Source organism: Cavia porcellus, unplaced genomic scaffold, assembly GCF_034190915.1.
Source record: "Cavia porcellus strain 051 isolate PalLab524CR breed Dunkin Hartley unplaced genomic scaffold, mCavPor4.1 scaffold_28, whole genome shotgun sequence".
Classification (NCBI taxonomy): Eukaryota; Metazoa; Chordata; class Mammalia; order Rodentia; family Caviidae; genus Cavia; species Cavia porcellus.
In genome coordinates this window covers 51515459-51537263 of record NW_026947511.1, presented here as the reverse complement: position 1 = coordinate 51537263, position 21805 = coordinate 51515459, and the positions used below count along the sequence as shown (strand labels likewise).

At 52.1% G+C, this 21805-nt stretch overlaps 1 pseudogene; it reads right to left on the bottom strand.

The window, feature by feature from the left end:
- Nucleotides 1–15152: 15152 nt before the first annotated feature.
- Nucleotides 15153–20769, bottom strand: LOC100733617 (class I histocompatibility antigen, Gogo-OKO alpha chain-like; annotated as a pseudogene).
- Nucleotides 20770–21805: the final 1036 nt, after the last annotated feature.

The following is a 21805-nucleotide window of genomic DNA, read 5'->3' as shown; positions in this document are numbered from 1 at the left end:
AGAAGGCAGAGCCTCTGGGGCGAGTGTGGGGTAATTCGCTTACCCTGGATGTTCAGCGCTGTCTGGAGGACGACGCCGGGGCAGCTGCAGGGCACAGAGAGGCTGCTGAACACCCGGAGCAGCGAGCAGCGCCAGCACCAGAACAACACAGAGTGACCTGAGTCCGGGGGTCACTGTTTCCAGACCAGAAAGCACCCCTGAAGTGATGCACTGCTTTGCAAACCAGGAGAGGAAGAGGGCTGGAGAGAGGGCAGGGGATGGGGAATAAAGGAGGAATCAAGATGCACCGTGCACAGGTGCAAATCCCCAGGATGGATGTGATCCCTGTGTATGTCTAAAATGTACAGATAAACTTTATAAAAATTATTATGCAAGCACTAAAAGTACTTAGTGCTAGTACTGTGTACAAAGGTTAGTAGTATTGAAAGTTATTTTGAGGTCAATCTTTTCTCCTTTAAAGACACCCACTCAATGACATACATGCTAAAATAATTTTGGATTGAGCAGAAGGGCAAATACAAAGAATTGATCAGTGTTAAAACACCAGGGACAGGACGGCCAGGGTAATAATTTCAAACATATTTTAAACTTCTGACATTAACAAAGGAGTATGAAAACATAAAGCCACTTAATCCACTGGTCACAAAGTAATGTAAACTGAGGAATCTCCTTTGCAGACTGAAGTCTTCAGACCCGAGACTAATTCTGAATGAAAACAGTGACATTCTGGTTTACGAGCATTTGAGTTGAAACTTTCGCAGGGGCGCTGTGTGAGGCTCACTGTGTCAGACGCTGGAAACAAATTCAACTTGTGAACGTTCTCCTGGAGTGGAATTTGTTCTCCATTGGAGACTCACCATATCTGACCAAGACATTTTGGAGAAGTCGGTGAAGCAACCACAAATAAAGGACAGGAATGCAGACAAGGATCACAGAGCATGAGGGGAGCACGTTCTGCTGGGGTGGACGTGTCAGAGCCCCTGGCGCAGCTCCCACGGGAGAAGACCCGCCTTTGGCTTTCATAGTCTTTCTTTAATAAACAAAGAGCATCAACAGGGAAAGCAGTAAAATTTACATTGCAGTTCAAATATTAGATAATGAAAATGTTTATTTTACAATAGGGGTCGGCAACCCAAGTTCAGGTGCCTCATGCTGTTAGGAGCAGCTGTACTGGAACACAGCTGCCCTCGTCCACATCTTTATTTTCTGTGGGTGCTTTTACGTCCCGGTGACACTGCTGAGCAGCTGTGACCGAGACTGTATGGTCTGCAGAGCCCTCCAAACCGTTACTCTTTGGACCTTTCCAGAAAAAAACTACCAGCTCCTGGGGAACGAGAGCAAAGTGAGCCCCGCATTGCCGTAACAGTCTCTTTATGAGAGCGACGGTGGTCTGCATTTTACTACCAGTGAGCTGAGCTGTTAAGAGCCAGACGACGGGAAAGGCGAGATCAGACGGGGTCGTGCTCCCACAGTCCCTCACGGAAGAGGAAAGACTGCGGCGTCGGGCAAAGTTTATAGATTAGGCTGAATCCATGATAGACCATGTTCCTTAGTAAGATAAGTGACAGCTTGAAGTCAGAAAACTGCAATATCACCATTTAAAGATTGGCCTGAGGCTTGCGCCCTGTTATATTCTGCTTCTACTGTAGCCATGTGCCTAAGAAGGAATAAAGATACTTTGAATATTCCTTCAGTTAAAAATACAGAAGATACACAAGTTAAGGTAGAGCTGTAGCTCCAGGGTAGCGCCTGCCTGGCATGTCAGAGGCCCTGCATTTGATCAGAGACACTGAAAAAAAGAAAACAAAGAAAAAAATCAGACAAAAAAGCCGGGCGTGGTGGCTCATGCCTGTAATCCCAGCACTCAGGAGGCTGAGGCAGGAGGATCCTGGAGAGTTCGAGATCAGCCTGGGCTACAATGTGAGCTCAAGGGAGCCTGAACTGCATAGTGACATCCTGTCTCAAAAAAACAAAAAGAAATCAAACAAAAAGAGAGAGAGTTGAGCTTAGGGTGGCCTCTGAGATTAAGGTGACAAAATACTCAGAAAAGTGATTCAGTAAGACAATGACACGAAACTGTAACGTGTAAGTGAAAATCACATCTGACTTTCATTATTGAGTGTTTAATGCCCAGCTGCAGGCTACGTTATTTGGGGCAACAACAAACAGAAAACCTGGCTTCCCTGAAACATAATTAAGTCCCTGAGGCCGCAGCCACAGTGCCTAGAACTCTCCGAGGAGGCCCTGAGGGTCCCCCGACCAACCGCTCTGCCACCCCACATGGAAAAGGGTGAACCGGGCAGGAAGTGGGGGAAGCAGCTCAGCCTCGGGGCAGCTGGGCCTTTGACAGTTTCAGTCTGCTCAGAAACGACTTCACCCAAGCAACAACACAGGCGGGGTCCACTCTGCCTTGAATGTGGCTGGATCAGAGTAATTTAGGATTCCGGTTTCCACCATGTTACGCAAAACAGGTGTTTTGTCTTTAAGGAGTCTAACCATAAGAAGATGATAAATACACTGATTATATAGACACAACCATATCACACATACACAGTGTATACATAGATACACCTATATGTGTTTGTGGTACGGGTCCATTGTGTTTTGGTACAGTTCCAGCCCTTTTTGAGTTTTATTTTTTAATTTTCAGACAGGGTCTTGCTAAGTTGCCTAGGCTGGGCTACACTCTGACTCAGCTTCCCAGAGTTCTGGGATACAGGTACACACAATCACATCTGGCTGTGTAACAATATTATTAATTCCTATTCCTATGCAGAAACAAAACAATAATCAAGTTTGCATACCCATAGAGAATCTCTGGAAAAATAAACAAATACTTTGTATCGAATACAGTTTTGGGAAATTAAAAAATTAAATGAGGCCAGAGGTTTAGCTCAGTGGCATAAGTGCCTGCTTGGCAAACTCAAGGTTGTGAATTCGATCCCCGGCACAAAGAAAAAAAATTAAATGCTTATTTTCTGGGAGAGACAGAAGGAGAAAGAAGGTGAAGTTTCCCTTTTAGCCTTCACTCACCAGGAAAGAGACAATGAGGTGCTGGTGGAAAGATGAAACCACGCCCAGCGCTGTTCCAAACTTCAAAGAGTAACCAGGAAGCCCCTAGAGGAGTGGAAGTCTCTAGAGGGAAAGAGCCAGGTTTCCTAACTGGGGCTTTTTTTTTTTTTTTTTTTTTTTTTTTTTTTTTGGCTTTTTCCTTTTTATGGTACTAGGGATTGAACTCACGACTGCCTGCTTGCAAAGCAGGCGCTTATGCCTCTGAGCTAAATCCCCAGCCCCGAAGCCTGGGGCTTTAACACCGGGGCGCCCTGGTACTCTGCTGGTGGCTCCGGGGGGGGTCTTTATATACCTGGTGTTTTCAAGACCCCGCAGAGCCACCAGCAGAGCACACGGGCGCCCCCTTCAGGCCCCGCGGGGAACGCCTCGGTCCGCAGCTGCTCCTGCTCCCTGCTGCTCCCCCTGCAGGGCGCTGGGGAGGAGCCTGGGCCCGCGCATGCTCCGTGAGAGCCTGGGGGGGAGGTGTCCATCCCCAGCCCTGTGCTCCGCCCTGGATTATATACGCACGTACAAAGCAGGAATGTAATGCGTTTAATTATTAATACAATAAAACAAACAGATTCATTCATATTTATTCTCCATGCACTTGACCAGGAATCAGATCTAAGGCTTTGTACACAGTAAGCCCTCTTCACAGCAACACAGGAGGATCGGACCACTGGCACAGAGGCAGCTCCTATGATTCCTGGCAGAGCCGACTCCTGTCACAGCAAACGCCTAACCTAGCAGGATCCTGTTCTGTACTTAGAGTTCTATTTTTTTTTCTTAAGAATTATTAAAGGCAGTTTTTAAGAATCTGTTTACTGCTGGAAATTTGAACAGTAACTGGTATTTAATATTATGGACTACTGTGAATTATTTCGGATGTGAAAATGGCCTTGTAGTTATTTTGAGTCTATTTATTTATTTAGGATTTTTGAGACAAGGTCTCTGTGCCCCAGGCTGGTGTCTAACTCAAGCCAATCCTCCTGCCTCAGCCTCCCGAGTGCTGGGATTACAGGTGTGCACTGCCATGCCCAGCCTGAGTCCTTATGTTTAAAGGTACACATCCAGCTTAGATGTGGGATGTCCCCGCTCTCACAAAGGCTGCTGTGTTTCAGGCGTGGTCACAGCCCGTGATGCTATCCAGCTATGTGTGGAGCCTTCAGGGCTGAGCCCACAGAAGGCCCTGGCCTGCCCTGGATGGGATGCCGGACTCTGCCTTTGGCTCCCCACAGGGACATAGCTCTGCTCCCCACCCTGGCCGTGATGCTCTGCCTCCCCAGACCCAAAACGGTGGAGGGAAAACCCCCAGAAGCCCAGACCTCACCTAGAGAGTGGGAGTCAAACCCCACCTCTCCTCCCAGTCAGTGTTCATGTCAGCCTTTGTGTCACAGTGATGCAAAGCTGACACACACTACAGTACTCAGCAGTGAAAGGAGAAAGCAGCTTAATGAGTCTGACCACGTCCTGCTGTCCTTGCATTTACTCGCTGACTCTCTAGACAAAAGCCAAGCGAGGCCTGCTGAGACCAGGAACCTGGCTGTGGAAGGAGTCACTGAGGTGTGTGTGTGGGCTTCCAGAGGTCAGCTCATCACCAGTCAGCATGGTCAAGCTGCACAGCTCAGCTAGAGCGCTGGTGTGAGGAAAACCTGCGTGGGCTCGGGCACCACGCCACAGTCCTTAAAACAGGGCTTCTGGGGAGACGCAGCTCAGTGGTTGAGCATTTGCCTCACATGCAAAGGCCTTGCATTTGGTCCTCAGCACCACAAAAACACACACAACGGTGACTCTGTGGTCACTGTTGGTCACCTATTTATCCCCAGTAATGCACAGTAACATGAACAGACTCTATGTCTCCAACTAAAAGAAAACCTGGGATCAACTGTGTGTGTCAGGAATGACCAGAGGTCAGTGTACAGATTGTCAGTGGCTGAGATATGGTTCAGCTTCTTCCCTGGCTCCTGCAGGCTTCTGCGAATGTCAGAGATGAGAGAGATGGGAGAGACTGGGTTGTGAGACTCAGGAACAAACCTGGCTTAGGAGCACTTTTCCGGAACAGAGCTCATTTGGAAGTCAGGGACTTGTGTTGTGCTAACTACAAGGTAAAGATGTATTTCTGTATCTCAAAATCTGCTGGCCTAGACTTTCACCAGCTTGTGCTTCGGGCTTCATGGGGCTCCCTCACCTCTTGTAAAAGGTGTGGGAACAAAGTTGAAATAAAGCGTGTCGGGTGTGGTGGTGCACACCTGTATCCCAGCACTCGGGGCTGAGCCAGGAGGACAGTGATGAGTATGATGGCCTGGTCTACTTGGTGAGGCCCTGTCTCAAAAACAAACAAAACATACCAGCTCTCCCCAATACCTAGAGTCTCAGGATGCATAAGGATGAAATGCTCCCTCAGGTGTGGTTGTCATCAAAATGTTTACAGATTCTGGCTTCTCCAAGTGCGGCAGAAGCAACTCTGAGGCGGGAAAGGCTTGAAGGAGGCCACATGGACACTGTCACCACCCACCACGGTGGCCACGGCTGCAATCCCACAACACGGGCATCTTACCACATGTTTGTCTTCAATACAGATCAAATCACAGACATTACAAGGAAATAATGAACACACATATATTTTAATAAATACTTTAAAGACAGTACAATCTTGGCACTGTAGATAAAGAGAATCAGGATTTTCCTTTTAGAGACAAAGCAGGGAGACAGAGACTCCTGCGTCCACCCCGTTGCCCCAGGCAGCTAAGGCAGCCCAGCCAGGTGGGAGGTGGGAGCGAGGGGAGGAACAGGGGACAGATGAGGACCCGAGCTCGGTGCCCACAAGGTTTTCCTCCAGGTCTCAGTGTTCTCTGTGTCCCACGCAGTGAAGCCACAGGAGAGGGGAGAGTCTCCCAGGGAGGAAGAGGAGGACTCACAGGTAACTCAGCTCCGGCAGTGGTGAGGTCGCCTTCCCTCCATCATAACCCACGGCACTGCCGATCTGTGGACAGCAGGATGGGATCAAGAGACACAGACACTCACTGACCACAGCGTGGAGTCCAGAAGCCTCCTCAGGGGCTAGCGGAGAAGCCCTCTGCTCACCACGGAGCCTCCTGCCCCACCCAGCAGCACGTGGACCACATTTCTCCTTCCTGAGAGGGCTCTTCCTCCAGCTCCTCACCCTCAGCTCTGTGTGCAGGGACACGGCCCCACTCGGTGACACCTACTCTTCCGGTCTCACCTCTGTATGTCACGGCTTCCTACTCCTCCTCCTCCTCCTCCTCCTCCTCTTTTCCCCACCATGTTCCATCCATAATCATGTCCAGGACACTTGGCCCAGGGGAAGCCCTCACTGCCCAGCACACCAGACTCAGGTCACATTGCTGCCCATGCTGGGATTTGCTCACCCACAAGCCCTGGATATCCTACTCTTCCTGTTTGGAGACCCTGAGAGGGGGCCATTCGCTGTCTGAGGATTCAGGACGGTCCTCACTGTGGGGACAGGGGCTGAGGAGGTGGCCCTGTCCAGCACAGGGGATTCACCCACAGGCTGGGCAGCCTCCTGAGAGTGGCTGCCTCTGGGGACCTGGATAGAGGATGCCTCAGCCTCGGGCTCCCACATGTAAAAAGTGGGGAGAACAGGAGAGAAATGTATGGGTACAGGCAATGTGGAAAGACCCGGGGGAAAAAGATGGGAGCTGTGATCCTGCAGCTGGGGACGTCTTTGCCCAAAAGTCCATGGTTTTGAGATGTGAGGAGACAGGAGACAGGAGTTAGGTTAGCTGTGGCAAAGACCTTCCTATTTAAAGAGGATCCATGGTGAAAGAGCTGTGGGGGAAACTGCAGTCCTGGAGAACACAGTTTGCTCTGAGCACAAAGCAGGGTCCTGTTTTCCCCAGACACTCACCTGTGTTATATCCAGACCCTTCAACGGCTGTCTTAAAATGAATGAAAATAATAAGATAAGCAGCCTGACACCACCCCTTTCCAGGACACACTCTCTTAACGCTGGTTTTAAAGGTTCGAGGTCACCATGAAATGCAGGTGAGACAGGAACCAGTGCAGGCAGCATGCGGCACGGTCGGTCTGAAGGGAGTCGCTGGGCTTCCCTAGACAGAGCATGGCCATGTTTTCTATACTTTAACGAAACCTGAAACTCCTGGACTGTCTTAGTTACTTTTCTCATTGTTAAAAAAAACCACCCAACACCCACAAACAAGGGACAATAAATTTATTTAGGTCACAGTTTATAGAGGATTCAGTCCATAATAATGGAGCGGCTCCCAGGCAGGGTGACGTGGCCGTGGGGCACCCACAGGCAGCAGAGCCACCAGGGCCTCACGGGCACCGCTCTGCTCCTTTTGTCTCTTCCAGGCTGCTCAGGGCGGGCAGCACCACACCTGTAGTCCTAGTGCCCTTGAGCCCAGCACTGCGCCATGAATCAGTCACACACTCTAGATCCAGCTGCTCTGAAAAAGCCCCACCCATGACCACACGAGGCTTTGGGGGACATCTAGACACAGGCTATGACACGGAGCTAAATCACGTGATTTTGTCCACTGTGAAATATAATTCTGAGATTCAAGATCTCAATATGTTTAAATTTTTAGAAATTCTGGTAGTGTCACGTGGCATGGACTTTGCCACCTTTACCACTTTTGTGTGAATTTACATTGCTGTGCAAGCAATTTTCAGGACTTTCCATCTTGTAAAACGCATACCATAAGGCACAGTACAATCTCTCATTTCCTCTCTTCCTGACACATACACTTCCTGTGAGTTTGGCTAGTTTAGATTCCTCCTATAAATGGAATTACACAGTACTTGCGCTTTCTTGACTTCATTATTCCTTAAGAAAATGTCCTCAGGCTTCCCTCTCGCTGTGGCATGTTTCTGGAACCCTCTTTTTTTAGATTTAGTAACCTCCCATTGCGTGTACATGCAGCACATGGGCTTCCTCTGCCCCTGCATGGATGGGCTCTTGGCTCTCACCCTCGTGGCTGCTGTGAATACTGCTAATGAATACGAATATATTATTATCTACTCGAGATCCTGCTTTTAATTCTTCTGACCATACACCGAATACTGTGTGGAGAATTTTCATGCCTGTCTTGTACTCGGGGTGACTACTTTGAAGTCGGGCGCTGTGCACACATCTGTACGAGAGCAGGGTTCTCCTGCTGTTGCTGCTGTGACGAGTGGACACAAGAATCGGCCTGCAGTCACCACACCCTCTGAGAAATCTCACCCCGCAGCCTGCAAGGCAGTGGACTGTAGGGGGAATGGAGCTGAGATGGTTACGCTGGGGCTCAGGCCATGTAGCAGGCGATCTCCTGAGAACGTTAGCTCTAAGCCAACCAGATTTAGGCACAGGCACTTCTCAGTTGCTCAGTGTGAGCAACTGACATAATCAAGGTCAGTTTGGCCATGTGCATGGCTGATGGCACCCAGGCTGACCCTGGCCTGAGGCCCCTGATGTGCACAGTGTGTAAACACGCACAACTACGAGGCTACTGTGAGAGTGGGCGGCAGTGCCCGAGACAGTGACTCTGTGTCTTCAGGCTGCCCGGATCTCAAGTGACCCTCCCGGGCTGACCTGGTGACAGGAAGAGGTGAGGCAGTCCAAGGCGGAGCAAGCACCATAGTGCACTTCTCCTGTGATGAGGACTGCCTCTGCTGCAGTGGAGCATTTGGGAAAGAAATTCGGTTGGAATATGTCCAGGATCACCACAGAGTGAGAGTCATGAAATGTGCACGTGGCACTGGAAAAATGGCCCTGATGGCCCTTCTCCAAAGGGAAGGTGTCACAAAGGTTCAGTTTATAAACACGGTGATCCACAAAGTACACAAGAGCAGTAAGCAGATGCCTGTCCGGGCAGTGTGTGGTCCGTGTCCCCAGCTCCTGCTGCAGAGTCCTCACGACTCGAGTCTCGGGCTCCACACTGCTCTGTGGCTGCTGCAGCACCGCGTCCTCCCAGCTGGGCTCAGCGCTGCCTGGGCTTTGCTCACTCGGTGCCCTCCTCCCACAGCAGTCCCCTGGAGCACGTGTCTGAGAGAAAAGGGGGTCCCGGTGCCATGGCTGTGTCTAGAAGTCCCCCAAAGCCTCATGCAGTCCTTGGTAGGGCTTCTTCAGAGGTGGCCAACTCTAGACTGTGACACTTGGACTGATTCCTGGTGGAGTGCTGGACTCAAGGACGCCAGGATTAAGGGAGTGATGCTGCCCGCCCTAAGCAGCCTGGACAGGGTATAAGGGACAGGAAGAGCCGTGGTCGTTCCTTTGTGTTTTCCTGTGGTCTGCCCTCCGTGAACAGTTTCACCTCTGAGATGCCCCTCTGTATGTTGTGAAGCCACCAACTAAGGCCTGAAACCTCTATAAACTGTGAGCTAAATAAACCTTTCCTCCTTTACCTTTGGGTGTCGGTATTTCATCTCAGCAGTAAGAAAACTAATTAAGACCCTGGACTTAACAGGTCTATTTTCCTACCAAATAAAGATGTAAATTAGACTCTGTTTGTAAATCCACCAATCTGTGTTTGCACACCAGAGCTAAGGGCAGGGAGAGGGGTAGATGAGCAGAGAAAAAGAATCACAACAAAAATGTATCCCAGGTAAAAAAAACTATGAGATCCCTGGAGCCCCTGCTGGCCTGAACTCGATTTCTTCCTGCCTCATTCTCCCAGTTACTGGGGTCACAGGCAGGTGACCACGTCTGCTGACTCACTGTAAATTTAAAAATTGTAGATGGAACCCAGGGCCTTTGCACTGGGCCACGTACCTACCGTGGCCCTCCCCCCACCTCATATGTATTATTTTCAGGAGGCTCCTCCTCCTGTTAAATTGCTCATGCTGGATGCGAACTTGAGATCCTCCTGCCTCCACCTCACAGCGTGCTGGGATTCCAGGCACGGCCTCGGTTGGTTTTATTCTCTTACCTCTAACGTTGTCTTTCTGTGTTACGTCTTTTGTGGCTGCCCCATAATTCTTGGATAATTGGTCCCCCTTTTCTTCAATCACTTTGCTTTTTGTTCTAATGTAATTCTATGAAAGGTCCGCAGGCTCCAGGGTTCCTGTCCCAGCTGTGCCCTCTCTCCAGAGCCCCCCCAGGGCGCTGTTTCTTGTTGGTGTCACAGTGAGGTTCAGTCCCAACATTTCTGTTCACTCTTTCGCACAGTTCCCGTCTCAGCGCTCACACGGCCCACCTGTTTGTGTGTGGTGATTATTTTCCATTAGCAGGCTTATTTACCAGGCGTGAGCTTCCATCCCGGGACAGGATACCTGCCATAAACCATTTAAAGGAGGGAAGTTTACTCCACTTAACAGCGTGACGTCTCAGTCAGTGGTCAGCGATGCAGAAACATCATGGTGGAGAGAGCTGCTGACCTCACGGTGCCCAGGAGGCAGAGTAAGGAAAAGGCCAGAGCGGAGGAGGGAGCTGGGTGCCAGGCGCCCCTTCAAAGGGCATGGGCCCCTCCTCCTCCACCTCCACATGGGCCCTCCCTCCACAATCCTTCAGCTGCCACCGTGAGCGCTGGTGCCCTCAGGCTGCACACACATGTCCAGGCGCCCTCTCTGAGCATCTCCACACTGGGGCTTCATTTTTAATGAATTCATTTTTAATTCACTGAAGCTTCATTTTTAAATTGTAAGTGCACGTCACTCACAGGTGTTTTATTTCTGAGTGTGCGGTGTCGTATTTCAGTCTGGCTCTGGTGCTGGTTCTGTCTCCTTAACTATTTTTGATTGCCGTTTTTGTCTTTCAGTCTGCCTTGTAACTTTCTGTGGGAAGGCAGAGGAAAACTGTGACATGCTTCTTAGATAAAACGAACACTAGTAAATAGGCTTTAGTGATGTAGTTCTGAGATGTGGTGAGGGGAGAGTGAGCCTTCTGCAGGGCTGGGACAAACTTGGAGACTTTTAGTGGCCCGTGCCCTTGGGCTTTGACATTCACCAGTGCTTCTAAGCTTTGGGGCCATGGTTTCCCACGTAAGCTCACTCTGTCCAGAGACCACAGAAACCCTCTGAAACTGGACCTCCACGTCTTAAAACGTTACCGTTCTCCATGTCTTAACTCCTTTTGGTCAGGTACCTGCACATAGTTGCGTGACAGAACCATCTGAGACAGCAGACCTCGTGCTTCCTGTGACCTCACTGTCCGGCCCCTCCGAGCCTGCATTTCCTGTGAGCCACAGAGGCAGGCAGCAATGAAGGCCTCTCCCGGGGCTCTCAGCCTTTGCTTGTGCTTGTGGCTTAGTGGGAACCACACAGCAGGAGAGGTAAGGAGCCCTGAATCTGCATCCACATCTGCCCCTTGCTGACCTTTCTAGTCTTTAACACTCCATTTACCCTCAAGTAACACCCAATGATTTTCGGTCATGACCCCCTTCAGGTTTTAACACTTGCCAGCAAGAATGGCTTTCTGTAGCTTCACTTTTGGACTGTGATTTCTTAAAAGAATGGAGAGGACAGGAGAAGACAGGAGAGGAGAGGTGAGGAAAGGAGCGGAGGGGAAGGGGGGAGAGGGGAGGGACCATCCACATACCTTCGACCTTCAGTGGGGCAGTGGGCAACTTGGTAGCGCCAGGACCTGGACAGGCCACTCTGTGGAGATGGTCACAGCTTCTGAGGCCACAGCTTCTCAGGGAGGTGTCACTGTGACGCCCATTCCCCCTGAATTTCCTGCTCAGTCCCCTGTCTCACAATGTCCTCCTGTAATCTCCCTCCCGGTTTCTCATTCAGCTTCTTTCCATTGGTGCCGCACTCTGTACATTCTCCTCCATCAGCCTGAGACAGAGTCGAGGCTCCCTGCTTGGCTCTGGAGCGTAGCTCAGGCTCCGACCTGGCTCAATCCCTGCTCACATGGAGACGGCTCCCATCCCTGCCTGTCCCTCCTTTCTGTAACTTCTGTCACCCAGCAGTGCTGCTCCCTCCAGTGTCTTTCTGGATGGAAGGAACAGTGTGCTGACCACGGACAGGAGCTGCCCCTCCTCTGGACGCCCATCCCCAGGCTGCTGTGCTGGTGCAGCTCTCACCTGGGCTGCAGGGCTGCACAGGCGGCATCATGGAGGGAAAGGTGCACAGAACAGAAACCAAAGGAAGCCAGCCTGGGGTCCTGGTGAGCGGGGCACAGGCTGTGTGAGCTGAGCCTATTAATTAACCTTTCTGACTCTCCACTTTCTCCTCATAAATGATGAGTGAGAAAATACATCCTGAATGTATTACTGTTAAGAAGGTGTGAGATTACGTGTGAAACACTCTGCCCCGCCCAGCTTCCAGGTAAATTTCATTTCCCTTTCTCTTGTTCAGATGTAGGAATTGTTAGTTCCACACAGTATGATCTCCCTAAAACTTCCAAATTTTCTTCATTAATTTCCACTTCACTGACTTCCTTTTCATTTAAGCTTAGTGACATTTACAGTATTTAAAAATGAGAAACCCACCAGCCATGGTGGCACATGCCTGTATTCTCCAGCCTGAGGCAGGAGGATCACTGTGACTTTGAGTCCAACCTGGGCCACATAGAAAGTTCAAGTCCACCCTAAGCATAGAGTGAGACCATAGAGAGAGAGAGGTAGAGACCCAAAATACAAATGAGAGCAAAAAACAGCAATGGCACATGCACAATAGGGCCAGAGCATGCCAGAGGTCACAGGTGAATCACATGAAGGAGATGCCCAGATGCACACGGCTCCTAGTCCTGCCGTATCGCCTTCTGTGCCTCCCAGCATGCACCTCTGGCCTCCTGCCATGCACCGTATGACTGCAGAGGAGGAGGAGGCAGGGCCTGGCTTATGGATGGTTCTGCACATCGGGCAGCTACCAACTGGACAGCTGTGGCATCAGGACATCCCTGAAGGACGGTGGTAAGGAGATTCTTCACAGCCCACAGAACACTGGGCAGGGCACACAGAAGTATGCTTTTCCTGGAAGGCGAAATGCCCCAGTGTGGGACTCTGTATTGATTCGTGGGCTGTAGCCAATGCTCTGGCCAGATGGCCGAGACCTTGGAAGGAACATAACTGAAAAGTTGGACACAAAGATATTTGGGAAGAGAGAGGTGGACAGCCCTCTCCATAGGGACGATGCATGGAATGGTATTTGTATCCTATGTAAACACTCACCAAAAAGTGGCCCAGCTGGGTAGGCTGACCCATCCTGCAGATGGCAGGCAGCATTTTGCTCTGCTGCTACCATCACTGCCCACTGGGCTCATGAACAAAGCGGCCGTGGTGGCCGTGATGAAGGCCCTGTGTAGGCTGAGGAACAGGGACTCCCCTCACCAGGCTGATCTGACTTGTGCAACTACGGATTGCCCAACATACCAGCAGCAGAAAGCTACCACTTCTGACAGCTCCATCCCGATCAGCCTGCGACCTGCTGGCAGGCTGGTTGGACTGGACCCTTCCATCACAGAGAGGACAGCACTTTGTCCCCGCTGGCACAGACATGAATTCCAGGTATGGATCTGCCTTGCCCACACGTAACACTTCTGCCAAAAAACTCCCCTCCGAGGACCTACACCCACCGTGGCATTCCAAACAAAACCACCTCTGAACAGGAACACGCTTTATGGTCAAAGACATGAGGCAACTGGCTCGTGCTCATGGAACTCACTGGTCTTACATGCTCCTCACAGCCCAGGAGCTGGACTGACAAAAATGTAGAATGGCCTTGTGAAGACACAGTTACATCTGCAGCAAACTGACAACAGCTTGCAAGGCTAGAGCAGGACTGCTCAATACGCTGTGTATGCTGGACCCACTGTCCTCTTCATGGCTCTGTGTCTCTCACACCCAGGATCACGGCCGCAGAAATCAGGGCGGCAACGGGAATGACACCACTCACCATTACCCCTAGGGATCCACTAGCAGTATTTTTGCCTCCTAATTCCATGAACTTTATGTTTTGCTGAGCTAAGGTCTCAGGGTGGGAAGGCTTGGATCAGGCAGCCTGACAGTGATACCTCTGAGGCGAACACTTTCCGCTGGTCATCTTGTGTCTCAACAAACTAAAAACAGGGTCACAGTGTTGGCAGTGCTGATTGACACAGACTGTCCTGGGGAAACTGGACTATTAATCCACAACAGAGTAGAGGGAAAAAAGTACTTGGGAGCGCAGGAGACAGCTTAGGGCGTCCACCTGTATCACTGTGCCCTGTTACCAAAGTCAGGGGGCCGCGCATGGAGTGCAGGGACACAGCGCTGCCCGGGCAGCACAAGACCCCGAGCTCTATTCTCAGTACCAAAATAAACACACGAATAAACCAAGTCAGAGGAAAACTACAGCCCAGTTCAGGCACAGTGACAGAGTGCCCACAACCAAAAGGAGAAGAACCAGGACTAGCAGAGATGGTGATGGATGCCACGGGAACACAGTGGGTAATTAAAGGAGGTGGTTATCAATACATGATGTCTCAGAAATGAGGATTTTCACCTCAACAGCTCTGCCCAATACGTTTGCTATGCAGTACGACATTGGTAGACCTAATGCTGGTTTGGAAATACGGTTAAAACACTGAGTCATAAAACTCTAGGGGTAAGCATCACCCGAAGAAAACTTGCCCTGGCTTCTGGGGAGGTAATGCATGCGTTTCTGTCCAAGGACTGTGACCCGGTAGCTGTGACTGTGAACTTGGCTTTGTGTCTGGAGACTGCTATGGCTTAAGGAAGTATGTTTGTTCGTCCTTCCCAAAGAAAGAACTGTACAATTCACTGCCTGTGTCAGCTTGAGTAAGAGATGCCCAGCTCCACTGGGTCAGCACAGTTCTGGGTGTGCTGGGGACTTCCTACAGACAGGAGACCTGCCCTGCCCCTCACAGCCTTCTCCTGTCCCCACCTGCAGGAGACTCAACTCACAACAAAAACAGGTGAGGCAGGGTTCTCAGGATGCCTATTTAGTGCTGCCCTCAAATACTGGAAGCCTTCCTTAATGAACTGGTCAACCGGTATTGTCATAAATTTTTAAAAAAAAATGTATATACCCAGTCTTACATTCACTAGGTGCTATGTGGATTTCCTGAGACGTAAAAAAAAACATCCACAGCACGACTCAGATGGCCCGCCTGTTACTAAAAGAGCAGAAATGACCTGCAGGCTGCAGCACAACCACACATAAAACCCTGCTTTGCAAGCTGCTGGATTTATTGTGGGGCTGTTACTCAGATAAAGGCAGGATCAGAAGTAAGATGGGCCCCGGGGGAAGCTGTGTGCACTCCGCTCCATCTCATCGCTGTGAGAAACCTGCTGGGTGCAGCATCCCTGTCTCGCTGCCCAGGTGAGTGACCTTGCTGTGCTGGAGTCCACACAGAACTTCAGTCCAGGTAGGGCCCCTGGAAAGGTGACCAGCAGCCCACTGCACTATGGAGCTACACCAGCCAGGGCCTGGGGACAGTTCTCATGCTGCTGTTCCAGGAACCGTGACACTGCTGGAGCCGCCCAGCCCACGCCTGCTGGAACAGGAGCTGAGCAGGAGGGAACACGGGTCAGCGTGGGGACAGCAGTCCTGCTGCCCAGGGCCGGCTGCTCTCCTCACAGCCCTCCCCGATGCCCACAGGAACATGGACACACTCAGAAGCCATTTGCATAGGTGACTCAGGTGATCTTGGGGTCACAGAGTGTGGACTGGAGAAGCATGGAGTCGATCAGTCATCCACAGGGCAGCTATCTCATGCTATAGGGACAGAAGGATTATAAATTCAGGGCCACGGCTCCAGGTGGCACCATCCTGAGGAGCCCACTGAGAGAGAGGCTCTCTGCACACAGGAGGGGATCTAGAGATGGAGGCAGGGGATGGAGCGGGGGGCACAGAGAAGCAAAAAGCAGAGACGAGTTACACATGAGCACCAGCTCCCCAGGGGGAACACAAACACCGGGCACAGCACCCAGGTCCTGATAAACACTAACAGAGGAGCCCGCTGCTCACACACAGGGCTCACAGTCAGACAGGGACCCTGCTGTGTCCCCTCTGCCTCAGCCCATCTCTCCCACTTTAGGCCCCCCGGGGTCTCACCCTTACCAGCCATGAGAGAGGAATCAGAGCCCTGGGCACTGTCACCTCCTGGGGGGAAAATGTAAGGTGACATCGTCAGAGGCCCAGCAGACATGGGGAAGGGGGATCATGAGGTGGGGATCCCAGGGCTCCTGCTACAGAACCCCAAGCCTCTCAGGAATCAGCCCCCATACTTACTGGCAGCCTGAGTGTAGCTCCCTCCATTTGCACCTGTGGGAAGCAAATGTCCTGTGAGAAGCCAGGGAGGAAGCTGGACCTTGACAGCCAGGAAGAACTGCCCAGGCCTGGAGTCCAGGGTGTAGTGAGCCAGTAAAGTTGGAAATGATCACACATGAAGAGCTGGGGTTTGGCTGTCCCCAGAACAAAGAGAACCCTGGGAGCCCACCTTGAAGAAGCTGCTTCAACCTAGACAACACCTAGCCCCAGGACAATCTGAATAGTGGGTCACTAGAGTAAGTGGCAGGGGGTAGTCTTGTGACATTAAGTTGCCAAATGTATAAGTAAGCACCTCACAGTGAGGGAGCAGTTCCCTCCCACTTGGAGGGAGAGGGCTCCCCCTGACTCAAACTCTCATCTCTTCTTTTTTATTCTCATCCCCTCATGGTCCTTCTCCCCAGGAATCTCAAGTGCCCTGCCAGTCACCAGGGAAGTTTCCAGAACTTGGATGCAGTTCTGGGTCCAGAATTGGGATCCAGGGAAGGATCAGCAAGCACCAGGGAAGAACATGTCCAAGACCTGCACCAACTGCCCTCCTGGAGCTCTGTCTTACCAGGGACCTTCCTCTCTGACCCTGCCTGCTGGGAATCAAGGTCCCCATCACCTCAACCAATCTGTCCCTCATTTTCCCTGTTTCACAACAGGCTCAGTGTCCAGGGCTCTGGGCTAAGCAAGCACATGTGTGGTGATGGGGAGCTCCACAGTGTGTTAGAGTGCACTTCTCCCTGGGGCTGAAACAGGAAGACGCTGACCCCACCCCTACCTGCTCTCCTCCTCCTCCACATCACAAAGGCCACTCCAGTGAGCACAGCTACAAGGAGAATCACAGCAGCAACGACCCCCAGGATGGGGATGGAGGGCTGAGGAGACTCTGGGGAGGGAAGGGGAAGGAAAGGGAGAGAAAAGAAGGAAAGAGGAGGTGAGGGGCTCTGCTTGTATCTAAGTGGACCCCAAAGCCTCATGCAAATGTGGGCATTTGGAAGCTGACTGCACTGGGGGACTCAGAGCTGACTTGCTATTAGGAGGTGGGGTCTGGGGGAGAGGGGCCCACTGTGGGAGTGGCTTGGTAGGGTTTCTCTCCTTCCTCAGCTCCCCTCCTTACTCACTCTGATTCCTGTCTGCACTGCACTGCAGCCTGGCAACAAGCTTAGTTTTAACAGACATATCTACAAACCTGGGAGCCAAAATAAACCCTTCCTCCTTTAATTTCTGAGCATCAGGTATTGTGTCCTAGCAGTGACCAAGACTCAGGTTCAAGCCTGATCTGATGGGGGTCTCCAGAAAGACTCCTGCCTTCTAAGACAAGAGCTGAGCCTCTTCCCCTCTGTCTTAATCACTTTCTTGTTGCTGAGCCCAAAAAAACCCCTACAACTTTAGGTTAAAGCAGATAAGGTTCATTTCAGCTCAGTTTGTAGAGGTTTCAGTCCACAGTCAGGAGACTTCAGGGCAGGGAGGCCGGGCAGGAGCATCACAGAGGAGAAACAGCCCACAGCACGGCAGGCAGGAAGCAGCAAGCAGGCAGCTTCCCCTCCTCACAGCATTCAGGCTGTGAGGCTGTCGGTGGATCCCACTCACACCCAGGCTGGATTTGCTGTTTTCCCTAATCTACTCAGCCACACCCAGAACAGCAGAGTGATCCAGGCATCACACCCTGCATCCAGGGTCACACACCCATAACCAGCCATCTCGAACAAACCCCACCTGTGAGCACATGAGGATTTGGGACATCATCTAGACACAAGGCATAACACCCCCCTTACCCCATCTCAGGGTGCGGGGCTCAAGCAGCCCCTCATACTGCACATGGCACACATAATTCTGCTCCTCTCCAGAAGGCACCATCACAGCCACCCACTTCTAGAAGTTTCCATTCCCATCAGGCCTGGTCTCCACCAGCTCCATCTCCTGGGTCAGCTCCTGCCCATCCCGCTGCCAGATCAGGGAGATGTCCTTAGGGTAGAAGCCCAGCGCCCAGCACTGCAGGGTGACCTGTTCCTTGGAGATGGGGTGGCGGGTCACGTGTGTCTCAGGAGGGTCTGAGGGTAAGAGAAGAAAATTCAGGCTGTTTGCATTCTTCCTGGGCCACTCCAGGCAGCGCTCCTGTGACCATCCTGAGAACAGACAGGACAAGTGTAGTTGGGGTAGCTGCAAACCTAGGACACCAGTCTGGACACAGGCATCCAGGATGATGTATTTCTCAGACAGCTCTAGACTCGGGATGAGTCGGCCCTGGGGAGGAAGCTCCAGGTCTCTAGGGGAGGGAAGAGACCTCTGCCCTGAGTGGGTGGAGACTGAGAGGCCTGAATAAGCAAAGTCAGAGCTCCACAGACCCTGGGTGTGGGGCAGAGCACAAGCCTGAGGGAGCTCAGGTTCACAGCCTCCTGAAGGGCAGGGTGAGCAGCATCTCAGGGATCTTCCCCTCCCATGAGGGACAGACTCTTCCTGTCCTGAGAGAAGGAGACTCAAGGGAGGGATGTGCTATCAGTGTGCAATCCCAGGGGCGCTCGTCCCCGGGACAGGAGAGAGCAGCAGTAGTGGGGAAGGGTCCCGTTTTCCTCCCCAGAGACAACTGTCCAGCCAGAGCACAGATGGGGAGGCCCTCAGGGCCTGTACCTGCGCGCTGCAGCATCTCCTTCCCGTTTTCCAGGTGTCTGTGTAGCCACTCCACGCAAGTGCCCTCCACTTAGGCCCCGTGTTGCTCTGCCAAACGGGCCCCCACCCACTTGCGCTGTGTGATCTGAGCTGCAGTGTCCGCTGCCACCCAGGAGCTCAGGTCCTCGGCAAGGGCGATGTAATCTTTCCTGTCGTAGCCCTACTGTGAGTACCCGCGGAGGAAGCTCCCGTCGGGCCCCACTTCACAGCTCCGCCCCCGCCGTCGGCCCCGCCCCCACCCCCGATTATTTTTCTCCCAAACTGAAAATGAAACCTAGTTGCTGGCCCTGTGCGCTTCCGGGATCGGGGACTCTATGGACCCCCCCAGCCTCCACGTCAACCTTGGTTGACGTGGGCACCCGGGACCATTCCGACCCTCCGTGGGGGTGGGCAGGGGTCGTGACCTCTGACCCGGCCGGGGTCACTCACCGTCCCCGCTCTGGTTGTAGTAGCCGCGCAGGTTCCGCAGGCTCACTCGATAAGCATGTGCGTTGCCCTGGGCGTTCTGTGTGTTCCTGTCCCAATACTCCTGACCCTCCCGCTCCATCCACGGAGCCTGCGGCTCCATCCTGGGACTCTCGGAGTCGCTATCGAAGCGCACAAACTCCGTGTCGTCCACGTAGCCCACGGAGATGAAGCGCGAGTCCCCGCGTCCGGGCCGGGACACCGCGGTGTGGAAGTAGCGCAGGGAGTGCGAGCCTGCGGGGCGGGGCGGTGAGACCGCGACCTCCTCCCGCGCCGGCCCCGCCGCTCCCCGCCTCCCTGCGCCCGCATCACCCGCCCACGTCTCGGGCAGGACCAGGACCCCCGACAGCAGCAGGAGGAGGGTTCCGGGCGCCATCCCTGCGGTGCGCCGGAGTTGAGGCCTGAGTTCCGGCACGCCCTCACTTCATAATCGGAACCGCGGCGACGGTGATTGGCTGCTCTGGAAGCCCGTAACCAATGGGCGTGAGAATCGCGGTTGCGTCACTAGTGTCTAGGCCGAAGGACCCAACGCGAGTTAGCAGAGAAGTGAAACCCGGGGAGACAGGGAACCCCCGGGGAAATAATGTCTTCGCCATGACGCCGCCCTGGGTCTGAGGTCCCGACAGCCACTCCTGGCGGCCTTGGACGCCGCCCCACCCTCTCCTGCACTGGGCGCTCTCTGTTACTTGGTCTCCCGGGATCCTGCGCAGAGGCTGTGAGGAGCGCGTGGCTCGGCCTCCTCCTTGCGGCCCGGATCCCTCTCCGGAGCTGCGTCCCCATCCCTCACTGCCTCCACCCCGGACTCCCCGGAAGGAAACTCGGCCCGGGGAGCACTGCGGCACAGGGAGCCTGTCCTGGAGACTCAGTGGGGCGCAGGGTTCTGTGAGCCTGGACAGGCTGTGCCTCAGCACGCAGAGATTCCCAGGGAGACAGCACCGCTGAATGGTGAGGGGGCGACGCGGGAACAGCCCGGCATGGCCGGGAGCCCAGGAGGGGGCGCTATTGCATGCACACACGCAGAGGCCTAAAGGGCATTGCAGTTCCACGCACAGCTCCAGGCTTTACCTTCCCGCATGATAGATCCGTGCTTCCAGGTCTGCGTACTTTCAGATTACCTTATTTTCTGAGGCCTGAGTTTGAGACACAACCGGAAATCTGTAGGTCTGCCCGGGTGTGGTGGCACACCTGTAATCCTACGGCTCAGGAGGCTGTGGCAAGATGATCGTTGCGAGTTTGAAGCCAGCCTGGAGTACAAAGAAGACCTTGTCTCCAAAAAACAAAACAAAACTAAGAAAAACCATCACAAAACCTGTATGTCTCCCCTTCTCCAGAGCAGATTCCAAGACTCCTAGTGGTTGCTTGAGTCTCTGCACAGCACCAACCCTGTGTTTACTGCTGACTTTACATGTGTACCTATGATAAAGATTACTATTATCAGGCACAATAAAAAATCAACAGCCATAACTAATAAAAAAGAAAAATTTAAACCATATACTGTAATAAAAGTTAAGTAAACTATGCTCTCTCTCAAAACTGTGGATGAGTGGAGAAAAATATAGGATGAAAAAACAACCCAAGGCACATTCAGCCATCTGACCCCTGACAAAGGGGCCACAAACCTGTGCTGGAGGAAAGCTCACCTCTTTAACAGATGGCGCTGGGACAGCTGGCTGTGTGCAAGCAGAAGGTTCAGTCTAGACCCGTCCCTCAGCGTGCACTAACATCAAATCAGTATGGGTCAAAGATCTTGACGTTAGAACAGAGACACTTCACCTGCTGGAAGATAAAACAGGAAACACTCTTGAGGATGCAGGCATAGGCAAGGACTTTATAAGCAAATCCCTAATTGCACAAGAGGTAACACCAAGAATAAACAAATGGGATCACATCCAGCTAAAAGCTACAGAGCAAAGGAAGCAACAGGGGGGCTGGGGAATTTAGCTCAGCAGGCATAAGTGCCTGCGGTACAAGCCCACGGTCATGAGTCTTTGCAGTTGTTCCTCAGAGTGCTAACATCTAGAATAGGTAAGCTCAAAAACATGAGACTCCCCCAAAATAAAAGAGCCCCCCAGATAAATGGGCAAGTACAAATGACCAATAAATATGTGGAAAAAAATGTGGAACATCTCCACACTAGGGAAATGCAAATTGAAGCAACACAGAGATACTGTTTTTTCTCCAGAAAGCAGGACTGAAGAAATGGGTAAATTGGGAGTTTACAGAATCCAATTTCCCATACCAAGGAAACAGTGAGCAAAGGGAAAGTTCCTGCTTGCAACCTCCCAGGTGTTGCTATCCAGGGACCAGGGCGGCCAGGAGAGAGGAAGCTCAGAGAGACCAAGGGCTCCTGGCCTCACCTGTCGGTGAAGAATATGCAGGGAGTAATTATAAAAATGTACATTTGAGATGAATATTAGATAAGTATAGTTATTTT